Source organism: Salminus brasiliensis, chromosome 25 (genome assembly GCF_030463535.1).
Source record: "Salminus brasiliensis chromosome 25, fSalBra1.hap2, whole genome shotgun sequence".
Taxonomy (NCBI): domain Eukaryota; kingdom Metazoa; phylum Chordata; class Actinopteri; order Characiformes; family Bryconidae; genus Salminus; species Salminus brasiliensis.
In genome coordinates, this window is record NC_132902.1 from 13,692,611 (window position 1) to 13,707,893 (window position 15,283).

At 42.6% G+C, this 15,283-nt stretch overlaps 1 protein-coding gene across 5 annotated transcripts in view; it reads left to right on the forward strand.

Annotated features, from left to right (window-relative positions):
* Positions 1 to 2,354: 2,354 nt before the first annotated feature.
* adcy7 (adenylate cyclase 7) overlaps positions 2,355 to 15,283 on the forward strand; it is a 96,426-nt gene continuing 83,497 nt past the window's right edge. For all 5 annotated transcript variants that reach the window (XM_072671063.1, XM_072671065.1, XM_072671066.1 and 2 more), the window contains exon 1: positions 2,355 to 2,558. The gene's annotated coding sequence lies outside the window, so the exon portion shown is untranslated. The remainder of the gene's footprint in view (positions 2,559 to 15,283) is intronic.

Consider the following 15,283-nt stretch of genomic DNA (forward strand, 5'->3'; position numbering starts at 1 on the left):
CATTAAAAGTGCCTGAGGAAAAAGGAATTTCTGTAGTTCTCCAGAAAGGCCTCTGCTTTACATGCTGTAACCAGAGCTTTGAAGCTTTTTGCATAGGTTAAAAGCCTAAACCCATATTCAAATAAAAATAACTATAGAAGTGTTCCTTAATAAAGTTATGACCCAAATAAAAGATAAAGATAGCAACCAAAAAGCATGTGTTATAAAAAAATAATCTGTTCCATAAATGAATAAAAGACTTCCTTAGAGTTCCCTAGAGTGCTTCTCAAGACCCCCCAATTTTGATCTATCCCACCTCCCAGCACATAGGGAAACAGCAAAGAAGTGGACCATCTGGAGGTCCCCTGAGGACTGAATTGAGAACCACTGTGCTACAGAACTATACTGGGAACTGATCTTTCTTAGGCTCTATTGTTCTTTTTTGGGCTCCTTTTGGCCTAAACTAAAATGTGAAAGGTCGAAAGCGGAGGTTTGAGCAACAGTAAAGCTGTAGAGCTGAACTACTGGAACAGAGTTGACGTTAAAGGGCACAGATGATATAAAACTTTTTTTTTTGCACTTTAAAGTCATATTTTTGACACATTTAAGTATATTTGAGTACTTTTTAAAATAGTTAGTAGCAATAGAACAAACTAGCAAACTAGCGATACATACCATCCACTCCCAATAATTCATATATGGAAGAAAATAGATATACATACAGTCTTATGTAAAGCACTTTAGCACTTTACAAGAAATTATAAAATCAAATCAAATCAAATCAAATTTTATTTGTCACATACATAGTCATACACAGTATAACTTGCAGTGAAATGCTTTTTTGACAGTCTGCTCACATCAAGCTATACAATAAAAATCTACATTTAAACTTAACTAAACCTTAACTTAATGAAGTAAAGTGCAAAAGTGCAAAAGAAAAATAAAATAAAAATGAAGAAAATAAAAATAGAATAAGTTACATTTAAGTTAAAGAATAGAATATAAAAATGAAAATATAGAAATATAAGCAAAAAAAAAGGTACAGAATACAAATATACAAATATATATACAGAGATATATAAAGACATACTCTGTAGCTTATTAAATATAAAACACAACATTATTATAAAACATAACAGTATGTAGGACCAACCCCCCCCCCTCGAAGTGGTTCGACATTTGACAAGAAGACCATGTTAATGCAAGCAACACTGCACAGTAGAACAGTGCACCACCCTAAAGCTTATGCAGCTATACTTTTTATATAGCTTTCATGCAGGTTCTTGGCCATCATATGGGGTTTTGATTTGCCTGTCTTACCAGCATATGTGCAGTTTACTTCAAGAGTGTTTGGTCTTCCACATGTCATCTTGACCTCCACAGTTCCCCTAAACAACCATTTCCTAATTACACAGTTCACACTGTAAAAAACACAAGGTGACAACGCTTAGGTGTCTTCGTATTGCGTTTTCCAACCTTCTGGCCATCGATTACTTTCAGATCTTTATCCAGCAGCTTAGGGGCGCCAATGTTAGCACATTGTTTAAAAAGTGTGAGAATCGGTAAAGCTGAAAATTTGATTCCGCTGATGGCAACTCAGGCCTGATTTTTCCAAACATTTGCACAGGCTGAAGATGTATGGTTTATTTGATCATTTTTTATTAAAGACAGAGTTCCTGTGCATTAGGTTTGTGCTTTATGTGTTTGATTAGCTACAGATGCTGTGATTACACAAAAAATACAACGTGTGGCCGTGTGTACTTTTCAGTTTAAAATAGTTTGGCCATTTACGTTTCAGGTAGGAGGTTTGTTTCGGCCGGGACTGCTTTTAAAAGCGGGAAACAATACGAGGCAGCCAAAGACAAATGAACAAGGCAAAGTAACAAAAACATCCTGGTTCATTTTGAGGGATACAAACATGTAGCCTGAATGATAAGAGAGGAAAACAGGCCATTTAAAAATATTTTGTACCTAAATATTATACCTAAAAAGTGTTATTAATGCTTCTCATGTAAATAAAATAGAAGTAAATTAAATAATTTAACTCTATAATTTAACTCTACATATATAGAAAAATAAAAAAAAATCCTCGAATTTATTTTCTACTGCTCCACACATTTCAGTCATTTAAATTCGTTAAAATTATTGAATAAATCTTTATATATATATATTTTTTAATCATATCAAGATATAATAAAGTAAGACATTACACTAATATGTGTTTATAATAACCTCAGCTCTGCTTTTACATGATACAGTGTACAGAGTTCTGAGTTATTTTTGACGTGAACGCGCCTCAAGCACGTGGGGTCGCGCGCGGTCGCGCGGATGCTGCACCGTCCCTTCAGCTCAGTTCAGCTCAGTAGCCTGTTGGTTTGCGCGCGCTGAGGACGCTGGGCATAAGTGTGTGTGTGTGTGTGTGTGTGGCTGTTTGAGCGCGAGTGTGTGAGCAAGAGGTGAAGAACTGGGGGAAACGCGTCTTCGGTGAGAGAGAGAGAGAGAGAAAGAGAAAGAGAGAGAGAGAGACATGGCGATTGAAGAAGGAGCTCCTACAGTCAGTTTGCGGCTCGAGCCTTCAGGTGAGCTCCGCTCTCCCATTCTCACACACTAACTGAAAGCTGAATGTCTCCGGTCAGTGTAAAGCAGGTCGACTGATGGTGTTTGATATATTTATATATTTGGGTTTTGGAGAAGGGAGCTTGTTTTTGTCGGATATTTAAAGCGAACAGCTCAAACTTCCCCTAAAAACAGTGATGAAACGGAGCGGTTCCCCTTTCCCCTCCGGCCGCTTCTTCAGCCCGGGGTTGGCCTCACAGTCCTCCGCGGTGGAGAGCGCTGTAAAATGCCCCAGGATTTCACTGAAACGCTGGACAGAGCGTGTCTCTCACACACTCGTTAACCGGCAACATTTCTGCTGGTCTGTCTTTGAGCTTGGACGAGCTTCAGACCTCGTCCTGACAGAGCTGTGAACCTGAACCCTCGGTAGTTATCGGGGGTTACACTCGCTAGGGGCGAAGCGATACATCGCTCCAGACTCGGTTCCGGTTCGGTTTTACGTTGTTAGCTCATGAATTAATTCGATTTTTGATGTTTTATGTGTTAATCATGTACTTTATCAATTCTGATCAAATATACATATTAGAAAAAATGGCTGTGATCTGATGAAAATGGCTGTGACCCGTACTTGATGGCATTGGTCAAAAGCTGATCCGCACCAAGAGCCCTTCGAGCTTCAAGTACGGCTCGGCTCGACCCGACCCGCCATCCCTCAAAATCCACGGAAGACGAGCGTCCAGGCTTTTTTTTCTGTCCTGCACCAAAGTGGTGGAACGAGCTTCCCCAGCCGAGTCCAACGCTCGCTGTCTTCAAACACAGACTGAAGACCCACCTCTTCCAAGAGTACTTATATAGACAAATAGCGAATAATGAGTACTATGGTCACCTTATTGTCTTGTGTTTAGTAATGTCTAAAGCTTAGAGGTATCTTTGAGCTATTAGTCTATTCTAACTAGCTGAGGTTTTCCTGGGTAAATAGCAAAGCTCTTTGTAAGTCGCTCTGGATAAGAGCGTCTGCTAAATGCTTTAAATGTAAATGTAAATCTGTTTTAATGAGCTTATGAATCTTTGCACTTTTCACTTTTTGACTTTTTAATGTGAATCTAGCAGTTGTTCTCTACGTTCTCTACGAATTTTATTAATAACGGACCAATAGAAATGCTCCAAAATGACAAGAATACAGTCTTTCCATTGACTTCCATTGAAGCGTAAGAAGGTTATTTATTTTGCTGTAATAGTTGCCATTCTTGAGATACTTAGTTTTTGCGTGTCGCCAACGGAATATTTGCAGATGCTTAGGTTTTAGCGGATTTACAGTGATTTCCTCAAAAGAAGGCAGATGAGAGCCTCAGATAGGGGTGGGCAATATGTTAAAATATGGTGATATGATAGTGTGCATAATATTTATCACAGCACATCTTATCACAGACCAGATGCATCAGAAGTGACCGCTATTCAACATGTGCTGCACTTTGAATTTTTGATGAATTGTTTGTAATGAAACTTGCAGTTGATCAGTGTTCTGTAAGCACTGATGAGTTCTTCAATATGCTAAGAAAAGCATACTGTGTATTACTATGGCGCTTTGCAATTTTGGAAAAAACTGACATTGCAGTATTGTGTTGTCCTGTGAGATAGATTGTAATATAAAAATACAGGAAGTGTCACCCAAGATTTCTCCAGACGTCAGTAATCCAACATGTCATGATATTAATAATGCACTGTATTGTGTATTGATGATCTACCTCTGGTAGATATGTCATGTTAAAACAATGGGAAGTTTCCTTTTGTATCGAGGGATGTTTGAGGGAGGCGCGATGTGACTGTGTGCATGCACACATTGCGATGCCGATAAAGCCGAAACGATATATCGAGTGGCACGATATCACGATAATATCATTTATCATGATACAAATCGATAAAATATTGTGCTATTGCCCACCCCAACCCTCAAAAGAGGCTCTTGGGAGTATTGGAGAGTTTGTTTTGACAGTAATACTGAAATTACTACTCCAAAGAACAGTAAAATAGCCACAGTACAGTTGCTGCACATTTTCATTAGGTGCTCATAGTCTGTTCATCCGCAGCATCAGCTGGAAAAGCTCCTATAGCATTAACTCTCCATGTGTCACCGAGCCAAGGCAAGCGATGATAGTGCTGGTGCCAGTAACTGTGCTCTGTCTTCTGTCTAAACTAATATTTCCCTTGTTAACTTCAGCACAGGAAATGGGTGTTTTAGGCAGAATGCAGGCGAGGGAAATCAGACAGCAGCGAGGTCTTATCTTCTGCTGTACGCTCCCAGCAAAATGAGGCTCAGAGATTGCTCCTCAAACACAGGACATGAAGACATCAGCGAGCAACAGGCTCTCCACCAGCTCCTCTAACTGTTATACCTTCTCAGTTGAATGTCTAGATTCTAGACATTCTCCTCACGGGCGTAACCTCACGGGGACTGTCTGAAAAGAATGCTAACGGTATAGGCTTATAGGTTATAGGCTGGCGATTTATGTAGGCCTGCTTTTTAGATTTGCATTGTAGCAGATACAAAAAAAGAAGCGCTATATGATCGTGTGTGTTGGTTAAACACGAGGAAAGAAAGCTTAAAGCCCCTGGGAACCTATATGTAAATTTTCTAATGAAGTTAATCCGGCTCTTCAGGTTCCCCAGTGTAAATGTACAAAGTATGTCCTATGAATATCTTCCCAAAGTTTAATAAATGTCTACTGTGTAGAATTGGCAGTCCTTAAAGGGATCAGATTTACAACAGCATAACCCTGACCGCTCCACCCAGCAACCTGAAAGCATCGTGGCTATCCAGCTATCAGCGTGTTTGGTATGTCTGAGGTTCATTCACCCATTATTATTATGCTAGCATTCTGTGTGTGTGCATTTTCCTTGGGTTTCCATTCAACAGGAAAGTGGATAAAGTTCCTGACCTTTAAGGAATCATCATGTAAATCCTGGATAGGTTTTTTTTGAGTTAGTCATTGAACAGCATATATAGTAAATATTTCACTGAGGACAGCTTCAGTAACTTCTCTCAGAAGGCAATTTGCACAGATCCAGCCCTCTGCTACACCGCAAGGAGAAGCCAGGCTAAACCCTGGCTTTGAGGCTCTGTGAGAGCCAGGGGTTAGACAGGTTGCTCTTCACCGAGTGGGCAGAGCGCGGGTCTGTGTAGCTCTGCGTAGTTCTGCGAGAGAGAGAGCCAGGGGTTTAGTCAGGGGACATACCTTTTGCGTGGGCAGAGTGAGATTCTTGTTATGTAAACCAACAATTGTAATGCCCAGTGATGGAGGGTTATTGGTCACGCACATTCATTAGAATATTAAGACCACACCCAGACCGTCTCAGAGAGGTCTAATGAGTGCATTTTGTTGATTTTTGAGGAGTGTTCAAACTCATTTCTGCTTTGTGTTTCCTTTGTGGTGGTGCAATGCTTTCCCATGTGACACTGGTGTTAACAGTAAACACAAACAGCAGCAGCAGCATCAGCGGAGGAGCTTGTTTGTTTTTTATTTATTTATTTTTTTACTCCGCATTTACTCAAAATGTCAAAGACAGCCATTTGTGGAAACAGTGGCCATCTGACTGGAGTGACTACACATGATGAATCTGTGAGGGTTGCATTTGACCAATTAGTGGTCACCCTTTCTAGCTCCACTCGTTTTGTCTCTGGTCTGAATACTCCAGCGAGGTTACGGCTCTGCCTGGTGAAAAAAGGGCTGTAATTTGCTCATGATTTGTACTAGTGCTACAAACATGAGGTCAAGATCATGCCTCATAGAATACGCTGTGTTACACCAAATGTCCGCTATGAAATCTGGCCTAGGAGGACCTGTTGCATAAACCTGAACCAACTGAAGTTCAAGGATAACTTAGCTGTCCAAAAAAACATTTTGGAAAAAAAACTTGTTCTGTTTGATTGGACCCCATTAGCATTTGGAGTGAGTAACACCACTGCAGTTCTGGTGAGAGACTAGAATTCAATTCCACAGCCAGACAAATATATGTCACTGTGGATAACTGAGTCTATATATAAATATACTGAATATATATACACTGACTCAGTTATCCAGTGTGTGTGTATGTGTGTGTGTGTAATGTAATGTAATATATATATATTTATATATATTTATATATAAAAAAATATATAAATATAACAAGTTGGTAGTATGGGTGTGTAGTATTTTTTTTTAGTCTTATGATTAAATCAGTGATAGCAGGCCTCTGTACATAGGCCTTGTGTAAAAGTTTGGAGTCCTTGATAAATAAGTGATCAAACACTTTCTATTTATTATGCAAATTTACCCTTATTCAACATTATATATTTGAACCTTTTAACACATTTAACAATGTTCAATAAAGAGCAATTAAAGATTATGTATGCTTTAGAATGTGCTGAAGTATGTGTCTGTAGAGGATGTGACCTTATTTACACTTACAGCACATGTAATTTGATCAGGGGCAGTCAAACCTTTATGCAAGAGAGTATGTGACAAACAGTGCATGCTTTACTGTATAAACTCCAGCACAGTTCTTAAACACTGCAAGTACTAATAAGAGACAGACTCGAGAGGTCACCTTGACCTTGTCTCTTTAAACATATAGACATCCAGAAACATCCTCAGACTTGTGATGCTCATGTTTTGCTGTTCTTTTGTCATTAACAGTCGAGTCATTAAAAGTTCAGAGGTGATTCGTTGCTTTCATACTGCTTATTCCCTTTTATATCAATTTAAGCCCCAATCCATTTACCGGCCCCTAATTTCTCTTAGAAACTCAAAGTAATTCCAAACTGGACTGTCATTTTCTTGATGTGAGGTTTGTTGTTTTAACACTGCTAAATTCTGAGCTAGGATCTATTGCAAAGCTGTCCTATATTTCTCTGTAATTCTGTAATTTATTGCTGTTTCAGTGGGAATTACAGTTGAGTTTATATTACTGATTGAAAAAAAATAACGGTTATTACAGTCAACAAGTGGACAACATGGTTGGAAAATGGAGGAAGCAAACACTTTGCAGGCTGGACAGAGAGTTTGCAGCCAGTATGCCATAGCTTGGGTAAATATTTCTGTTGTCTGGTACACAGATCTGTTCAGGGCCTGTTGAGGTTCAGTTCTATAGCTGACTTGAAGTCATTGTATTCTTTAATTCTACACTACACTATACAGTATACGCTACACAAATTCTACTCTACTTCAGACTACACCTTAAACATTAAAAAGCATGCCTGATATTGTGTAGGTCACCTTTGTGCCACCTAACATAACTCGCCCGCTGAGCCGTGGAATCTGCAGGACCTCTGAAGGCGTACTGTGCTATCTAGAACCAAGAAGTTAGCAGCAGATGCTGATTAAGTCCTGTAAGTTGTGAGGTGGGTGCCCATTACCCAGTCACCAGGTTACCGGTTGTTCTTCCTTAGAGCACTTTTTGTCTGTGCTGACCGCTGCATACTGGAAACACCCCACAAGACCTACTGCTTTGGGAATGCTCTCACGAGCCAGCCGTCACAATTTGGCTCAGTGTGTCTCGGATCCGTTATGCTCACTCATTCTTCAAACACTTACTTCAAGAACTGACTGTTCATTTGCTGTCAAATTTTGTATATCCCACTGCTTTGACAGATACCATTGTAATGAACATGGACTTTTTCTGGAACATCTGCCAGGACTAGGCTGCCGGCATTGAGGCACAACACACAGGAATTCACAAGCATGCGAAAATGGGTCTGTGTGTTTACATGAGTGTGCAGTACTGAAAGAAAACCTGTGTAGTTTTATTACAGCAGTTAGCTGGTTGGATCCTGGAGCAGCGCAATGTGGAGGTCCACTGCAGGGCTTTTTTATGAAGCAGGCTTTGTTATACTTTTAGACCTTGCTGCTGGCATAGGGGAGGCATGGACTCCACAGGTGTTTCTTGACAGTTTATGGGATTGGCCTATTCAGTTAGATCTCTTGTTAATGAAGCTCGGCTGTAGCAGAAGCAGGTGTGAGAACAGTTGAACTTTATCCAAAAGCTACTAGCTGAGCATGTGTGTTTGCTGAATCCTTTAAGGATGGACATTTCTGTTATTATGCAGCAAATCTGCTGACGCATGTTTGAACTGGATTCACCTCTCTGTACACATACACACACACCCCTGTAGGCTATGCCTTCACCAGTTTAGGGTTGTCCTTATTTCTTGGAGGAATACAGGCACTCTTACTCTCTCTTTCACTTTACATCTCTACGATGGCTTTCACCCTGAGAATGCTGCCAGGGTGCAGACTAGACTAACCAAGGTTCATAGTAATTCATTATGATACTGGATTCACAAAATGTTAATTTCACAATACATTAAAGAAAAAGAAAAACATGACCTGCTGGAGTATTACAATTATTAGTATTACAATTAATAGGATGCGTATTTGCCGTTTTGTAAATGTAAAGGTTTTGATATATTGTTCACAGCTGCAGTGAAAACATGCCGAAAGTCACTAATGAAAAAGATGCAGTAACACAAAATGCTTTTTCTAATCCAAAAAATGAAAAATGATCCAATCCATGACTCAATCTCTGATCCGATCTGAACTGTGAGTTTTGTGATCTGTGACATCACTAACTATTAGTATTAAGCCAGTAAAGGAGTTGCAACAATTAATGGCAACCATATTTTTGATTGTGCTTGAATTGATGCATATTGAACCATAACACTTGTTTGCCAAATGCATTTGCATCTAGTTTGCAAAGCTTTTATTTTGTCAACCTTTTTACAGATACGTTCTGCTGGTATTTTGTGGAATTCATTCTTCCCTCAGCTTGTGCAATATTGCCCGTGCCACTGGCAGCAATACAACACCAAAATGTGGTAGATCCACCTCTATGCTTCACACTTGGCATGGTGTTCTTTGCTGATACTGGGCTTCGTCAGACTTCATCAGTCCTCAGCACTTGTCACCAAAACTCACCTGGCTTCTTTAGATATTCTGTATAATTTAAGCATTGAGTTTTGTGACAAGGTCGCAGGTTTTTGGCTAAACTAGAATAGAGCATTATTTAATTGCTTTTTAATTGATTTCATGCAAGAAGACTAGCAGTTCTCCCAGAGTTTTCTCAGTCTTTCAGATCTTATCTTGACCTCCTTCGACAGTTCCCCTGAAGAGCCGTTTTACAACAGTCCACATTGTAGAAACCACAGGCTGAAAAGCTTCTTATAGCCTTCCTCTGTGCCTTGAGGCCATCAATTACTTTCGGTTTCAGATCTTCAGATACTTGCTTAGAGGAGCCTATGCTTTATGAACGTTGCTACAAGCTTTGAGGAGTCTGAGAATGTATAGAGCTTGGAAATTTGATTCAGCTGACAGTTCCTAATTGCAACTGGTGACGTGCCTCAGGCCTGATTTACCAATGAAGCCTTTGCAATGCTTAGGGTGCCCAAACTATTAGATTTTATATTATGCTAGAGTGTGTTTGTCTAGAATTGTGACTTGAAGAAGGATCAGACCACAATTTAGTAGTCTTCAATGCAGAAATCCAGGTGATTCCAAAGGGATTACTGACTTTTTTTTTTTTTTTTCCCTGAAACTGTATTGAAGTGTAGTGTATAGCGGTTGGCTGCAACATGTTAGGATTGGTCAGGACGCTCCTGTAAAGGAGATTTGTAATCTTGATGACATTTTCCTGGTAATATAAATAAAAGAAAAGGCCCAGGAATTCCATATCAGTTCATCCCTGCCAAAAAGTACTCCGTGTTCAGGTGTGTTCAGATTTGACTTCTTGAGCTCTGTAGAGGAATGTTCCCCTTCCAAACCTGCCTCTCCCTCTGCCTTGTTGAATACTTCCTTCCTCCCTGTCTTGTGGGATATTTCCACCCTACACACACTCCCACACACACATACAGGGTGTCGAATGGAATGGATTTTACTTCAAGGGAGTAACTTCCTGCTATCACTGCTGCCTCTAGTCTCACACACCTGTCCCAGTGTTTGGGTTTAGACGCTGTGTGTGAGAAGTCACTGTTGCAGTTACGGACGCTACGCTTTGGTCCGCTTGACTTTCCCACGCTTGTGTGACTTAGTAGGGGTTTACCTCACACAGGAGGGGAAGAAAAAAAAAACATGGTTTCATAGAGAGTACTGATCATGAGTGTCCAGGGAAGATGCAGTAAGGCAGTTGTTTACACCAATTATAGAGAGCCTATAAGTAACAGCCAGTGTAATCTTATTACCCACCCCTAGCAACACAGTCTCCAGGTTGCAGGTTATAACTGAAGGTTTTAACGATGGCGAAACTGCATGATGTCTGTTTTTCGGAGACATAATAACAGGCTGACACATGTTACCGCCTCATTTCATAATCCAGCTCTGCTGTACCTTACCATTCCATGTGACTATGATACCACATCATGTGGTGTGCATGAGAAACCTTGGAGGTCAGTCTGGGGATAAATTAGTCTCTTGAAGTTGAAAACTTGCTCTCATGACTACAACCATGCAGCTGTGAGACCTCCATGACACTAAACACTTAAACTGTGGTGTTCCACAGCGGATTACATTATTCCCTGTACTGTAACTCCAATGCAATGCTCAGACCACAAGAGTTTTTGCAGACTGATGCAGACTATACATCACTTGTACTCTTAGGGCACTTTCCTTTTTGTCTTCACATGAATACACTTCAGTAGATTCAGCCCCATAACATGAACCTGGGTGTTATGTCTCTTCAACACGTCATGCTGTCATTCGCCCCAGACACTCATTTTGGTGATTACAGTGCTGCATTTCATGGCTGTTGTGGAAATGAATGGGGTAAGCAGTCCATTCCATATAAACAGTTTAGTGAGACATGTCAGTGCTGCCATGCCTAAACCTTGTATTTCAATTTTTGGTGTTTTTTTACTTTGACAAAGTAATTCTGGTGGTCTGGAATCAGTTGTTCCTTTACATTCTATTCATTGTATGTAGGCACCTAATGCCTAATGACTAATGCCAGACGTGGGCTAGAGGGGTGTAAAGCCCCCTAGCATTGACCTGTGGAGCTGTGTCCTCTGGAATGATGGTGCTCCAACCAGTGCTTATGGGATGAGTTGGGCATGAGGTGAGGTGGTGATCATCCAACATTCTGACCTCACTTGTCGCTGAATACATTTACATTTACATTTACATTTATGGCATTTAGCAGACGCTCTTATCCAGAGCGACTTACAAAGTGCTTTGCTATTTACCCAAGAAAACCTCAGCTAGTTAGAATAGACTAATACAAAAGATACCTCCAAGCTTAGACATTACTAAACACAATACAATAAGGCAACCATAGAACTATTCGTCCAAGTACTCTCTGAAGAGGTGGGTCTTCAGTCTGCGTTTGAAGACAGCGAGCGACTCGGCCGTTCGGACATCCAGGGGCAGCTCGTTCCACCACTTTGGTGCCAGGACAGAAAAAAGCCTGGACGCTTGTCTTCCGCGGATTTTGAGGGATGGTGGGTCGAGCCGAGCCGTACTTGAAGCTCGAAGGGCTCTTGGTGCGGATCGGCTTTTGACCATTGCCATCAGATACGGAGGGGCTGGTCCGTTCTTGGCTTTGTAGGCCAGCGTCAGGGTTTTAAATCTGATGCGGGCAGCTACAGGAAGCCAGTGGAGAGAACGCAGCAGTGGAGTGACATGGCTGAATTTAGGGACATTGAAGACGACCCGTGCCGCTGCATTCTGGATGAGTTGCAGGGGCCTGATGGTGCGCAGAGGGAGACCAGCCAGAAGAGAGTTGCAGTAGTCAAGTCTGGAAGTGACGAGAGACTGAACAAGCACCTGGGTGGCCTCTCTAGAGAGGAAGGGTCGAATTCTCCGGATGTTGTACAGAAGAAATCTGCAGGACCGAGTTACGTTTGCAACATGACTTGAGAACGATAACTGATCATCCATCACTACACCAAGGCTTCGGGCTTCAGTAGAAGGAGTGACCAGTGAGTTCTCGAAGGTGATGGCAAGATCGTTTCTTGGTCCAGCAGTTCCCGGGATGTACAGCAACTCCGTCTTGCTGGGGTTGAGTTTGAGGTGGTGAGCCGCCATCCAAGACGAGACGTCGGCGAGGCATGCTGAGATACGGGTGGAGACCTGTGTGTCAGACGGTGGGAAAGAGAGCATGAGTTGAGTGTCGTCGGCGTAGCAGTGGTAAGAGAATCCATGGGAGGAGATCACTTTACCAAGAGAGTGGGTGTATAGTGAGAAAAGAAGAGGACCAAGAACTGAGCCTTGTGGAACGCCAGTGGAGAGACTACAAGGAGCGGACGTGTCGCCCTGCCACGTTACCTGGTATGAGCGTCCCTGCAGGTATGATGCGAACCATTGCCATGCAGAGCCGGTAATTCCAAGACCGGCAAGGATAGACAGGAGGATCTTGTGGTCCACTGTGTCAAAAGCTGCGGAGAGGTCAAGAAGGATCAGAACCGAGGACAGTCTGGCAGCTTTAGCTGCATGGAGCTTCTCTGTAACTGCAATGAGAGCAGTTTCAGTAGAGTGTGCAGCTTTGAAGCCAGACTGGTGGGGGTCCTGAAGATTGTTCAGAGTGAGAAAGAGAGACAGTTGGTTGTAGACGGAACGTTCGAGAATCTTTGAGAGGAAAGAGAGAAGAGAGATAGGTCTGTAGTTGCCGATGTCCAAGCTGTCTAGAGTTGGTTTCTTTAGGATGGGCACGACTCTGGCAGACTTGAAGGCCGATGGTACCTGACCTGATGACAAAGAGCTGTTTATGATAGAGGAGATGAAGGGGAGGAGGTTTGGAGCGATTGTTTGGAACAGAGGGGATGGAATAGGGTCTAGTGGACAGGTGGTAGGATTATTGGAGGTGAGAAGATGTAGGAGGTCATCTGTGGAAAGAGGAGAGAAGCAAGTCAGAGAAGAGGGAGGAGGAGGGCAGTGTCTAGAGAGGGGGGTAGAGGCAGGGGGGAAGGATCGGCGGATCTTGTCAACCTTTTCTTCAAAGAAGGAGACAAAATCGTCTGCAGACAGGGTAGTGGGAGGTGGGGGAGTAGGAGGGTTGAGGAGAGAGGAGAAGATGGTGAATAGTTTGCGTGGGTCAGATGCAGAGGATTCCAATTTCCCCCTGTAGTAAGATGCTTTGGCGGCAGCAACTTCCGTTCTAAACCTGGAGAGAAGAGACTGATAGGAGTGGAGGTCGGAGTCGTGTTGTGACTTCCGCCACTTCCTTTCAGCCAGTCTTAGCTCTCTACGGTTGTTGCGGAGAACATCTGACAGCCACGGGGAAGGTGGAGAAGAATTTGCTGACCTAGGGGAGAAAGGGCAGAGAAGGTCGACAGAGGTGGAGATAGAAGAGAGGAGAGTGTCTGTAGCAGTTTCAAGAGGGAGAGAGGAGAAAGATTCGAGATGGGGAAGAGTGGTCAGGACAGTAGAGGCAAGAGCTGAGGGGGAAACAGAGTGAAGATTGCGGTGAAGAGTGGAAGAACTTGCAGAAGTGGTAGTTGAAGGAGCAGAGAGGGGGAGTGAGAAGGAGAGAAAGTGGTGATCAGAGAAGTCCAAAGGAGTCACAGCCACGTCCAGAGCAGGGACAGGTCTGCTGAAGATCAGGTCCAGAGTGTTACCTGCTCTGTGTGTTGGTGCAGACTGGTTGAACGCGAGATCAAAAGAGGATAGGATTGGGAGAAGGCATGAAGACTGGAGTTTCTCTGATGGAAGGTTGAAGTCGCCAAGTAGAATAAGTGGGGCGTCAACAGGGAGTCCACTCAAGAGAACATCCAGTTCATCAATGAAACTGCCCAAAGGACCAGGAGGACGATAGAGAACAATGATGAGAAGTCTAGTGGGAGAAGAGACAGTAACAGCATGGTATTCAAAAGAGGAAATGTCAAGATTAGAAAAAGAGAGCGGGGTGAAGCGCCACCGAGGAGAGAGAAGTAAACCGGTGCCGCCGCCCCTGCCAGTCCTTCGTGGAGAGTGGGAAAAGGCAAAGGCAGACGACAAGGCAGCTGGAGTTGCAGAGTTGTCCGGGGTGATCCACGTCTCAGTCAGTGCCAGGAAGTTTAGAGACCGAGCAGAAGCAAAAGCTGAGATGAAATCTGCCTTCTGCACTGCAGACTGGCAATTCCACAGTCCCCCAGTTACCATCACATTGGTATTAGAACAAGGTGGGTAAATGAGGTTACCGGAATTGCAGCGTCTGCATCGGTATCTGCACCTCCGGCTGCTGTCAGAGGTGAGGACAGGAATTGCAAAGCACATCTTCAAGTACAACAGAATAGAGTTGAGTAAAAAAGTTGTCGCAGCAGATATTCTAGCTAGGAGTCATGACGTCTAACAAACCGCTACAGACGTGCACGTCTGTAGCGGCTCCACACCTAATTTATCAAGATTGGAGGCACTTGGCTCCTCCTCTGCAATTCACACTTCTAGCTGGCCTGAAACTACACCTGAATCAGCACCTCAATCAACTAGTGAGCACCAAGCTTCTATGTTAACCTTAAGACAAGAGTGTTAGCAGAATCTAGTTAGAAGTATATTTAAAACCAGCCTACCTTACAAGCTAAAGATGACCCCAAGTAAAAAAAGCAAGCACACTGATTTCTGAGTGGCTCCACACCTAATTTATCAAGATTGGAGGCACTTGGCTCCTCCTCTGCAATTCACACTTCTAGCTGGCCTGAAACTACACCTGAATCAGCACCTCAATCAACTAGTGAGCACCAAGCTTCTATGTTAACCTTAAGACAAGAGTGTTAGCAGAATCTAGTTAGAAGTATATTTAAAACCAGCCTACC